The sequence below is a fragment of the Gavialis gangeticus genome, unplaced genomic scaffold, assembly GCF_001723915.1.
Source record: "Gavialis gangeticus isolate Ggan-Ray unplaced genomic scaffold, GavGan_comp1, whole genome shotgun sequence".
NCBI classification, from domain to species: Eukaryota; Metazoa; Chordata; order Crocodylia; family Gavialidae; genus Gavialis; species Gavialis gangeticus.
This window is the reverse complement of record NW_017728992.1, coordinates 161,410,293-161,412,638: the sequence shown is the minus strand read 5'-3', so window position 1 is coordinate 161,412,638 and position 2,346 is coordinate 161,410,293. Positions and strand designations below refer to the sequence as shown.

The 2,346-nt window shown below is 42.4% G+C and overlaps 1 protein-coding gene across 2 annotated transcripts in view; it reads left to right on the top strand.

The window, feature by feature from the left end:
• Nucleotides 1-2,346, top strand: part of RNF19A (ring finger protein 19A, RBR E3 ubiquitin protein ligase) — a 112,957-nt gene that overhangs the window by 76,200 nt on the left and 34,411 nt on the right. The gene's annotated exons all lie outside the window — the stretch shown is intronic.

Below are 2,346 nucleotides of genomic sequence, written 5' to 3'. Positions count from 1 at the left end.
GGACATATGCCCACCCACCCTCTTCCCCCATACCTCTCCCGTGGTGTGTACAGCGGCTTGGAGCTGCCCTACCTCCCCCCATACACCCTGGATGAGCTGCCTTTGGCTCCCTCCTGGTCCTGGGGTCACGCCCCCCCCCCGCACTGGGGGGCCTCAATCTGCCCTCCCCCCGCAAACTTACCGGCAGGATGCTGCTCTCCATGCTGTGCCTGGCTGCATTCCTGTAAATTGACTATTGGATTGGTATTGGCTGATATGGCTGATTAATAATAATTGGCATTTGGTATTGGCGAAGAAAATCTTTATCAGTGCACCCCTAGCTAGGACCCAGCTGCCACTGCTGCATCTCTCCACAGTGGCATAGGGAGAACTCCTGCAGCCAGAGCTCCGTATCTGGATATCCAGCCCTGTGGCCATGGGTTGCCAACCCCTGATCTGTATTGCTAGAATCATTAGCTCATGTTGTGGAGCTGTGTGAGATAGATCAACACAATGTCATTTTGCTTATTAATGATGTTGGTGTCAATAGGAGATGCTTGTGTAATTTTACACACACACACACACACACACACACTCACTCACTCACTCCTGTTGATCTGCATTATGGTAACATCTTTACACAGTATTTTTTTTTTCCAAAGGACACAGTGTTAAAGGATAGGCCTGTTGGGTGGGTGGTTTCAGTAAGTTTGTATCAGAGAAGGTTGCTATCTGTAGGAGGCCAGCTTCAGTTATTGTAGAAGTTGGAAAGTTTGTAGAGAGAGAGGCAGAAGATTGCAGGAGAAAAAAGAAAGTCTAGTTGTTAATACAATAGGATTTGACTTGCAGAAGTGGTGAGTGTGTGTGTGGCTGCAGCTGAAGGAAATGTGAGCTTTGTTTTGAACATACCAAGTACTATATAAAACACAATCCTGAAAAAAAAAACCCATCAGGTGTGGCAAATTGAGTGGTGAAAATTAGTGGGTGTTTATTTTCCCTTTTCTCTCTGCCTCAGTTCCCCATCTGTAAAGTGGGGAAAATGCTACTCCTAACGTTTGTAAAGCATTTACCTACAGTGACTGCTGTTGAAAAGTGTCTGTTCAAAGCAGGTTTTTACTACTATGCAATAAATGAGGCATGGGACTATATATTGAACAGGGAGGACAAAACAATATTTAATAGGTGTTCATTAGATAAGCACAATCAGTTTTGTCTACTGGATGAGATGGGAGTCTTCTGGGAAAAAGCTATGTGATCATCATGACATAAAAGACTATCTTATTGTGTATGTGCAAGAGAAGAATAACTAAAATAATAAGGGCAGTCTTAACTGTGGTTTTCCCTAACTTGCGGGTTTGACTTAGTGTTCTTCATATCCTTGTTACAGTAGAGAAGTAATTTCCAATGCATACATGCCATGCTTAAGTACAACAGTGATTCTCAGCCATGGTGTCAGAGCACCCTGGGGTGGGCTGCTTTCTTTTCAAGGGTGCTGGGGGGTGCAATGCAGTGTTAGCTCTGTTAGTTGTGCAGACATGATTCACAAGATAAACCCGGAGATTTCAACTAGGAATCCATAGCATTACAATCATTTTGACACGTGGCCTGAGTTGTTTGCAACAGGGAAATTACTCTTTTGTTTTCCTGTGCTCTAAAAAAATGAGTGAAACTTAAGAGCTGGCATTTTCTTAAGTCTTAAAAAGGTTGAGAGCCACTGGTGTACAGTAAGAGGGTCTTCCTTGAACTATGAATTAAAAATCAAATGCAGTTACTGGTTGCTGTCAGTTAGATGCATCATAGTCTATTTTTGTATTGCTGAAGGTAATTTCAAGAACAGATGCCTTGTGAAATATGCAAAATCCTCCTAGCAACAGACAGACATACAGCTTCAACAGTTGTGTGTTGCTGCAGCTCTTGCTTTGGCAGACTAAAATATTAACTCGCATGGCTTATTTTCTTCGCTTCATTTTTTGCTGTCAGACATTTTCAACACGTAAACTGTAAATTGTCATTTTGACAAGCCTGCATTACGTAGTATTTTAAATGTATTCAGCCTTTTTCCCTCTACAACACTATCATTAGAAGAGGGAAAGGTAGTGGGCAGTGTAGTGAATTCTGGATTTTCTTTTGTTCGACTGGTTTTTGAATCCTACCTTGCAAAGAACAGGCATAAATATGAATGTCACCTCTGATTCCTCTCTGTGTCTGCCTGTCTTGCTCTCTCCTTTTTTTAACAATTGAAACTTGTCTTTTCTTTGTCCCTGCCTCCACCTGCTCACTTATTGAAGGCGATCAATCAATTCCTGTCCACTTCCTTTACATTGGCGATTTCCATTTGTTTTGTTTTGCTTTTTTTGTGCCTGGGCT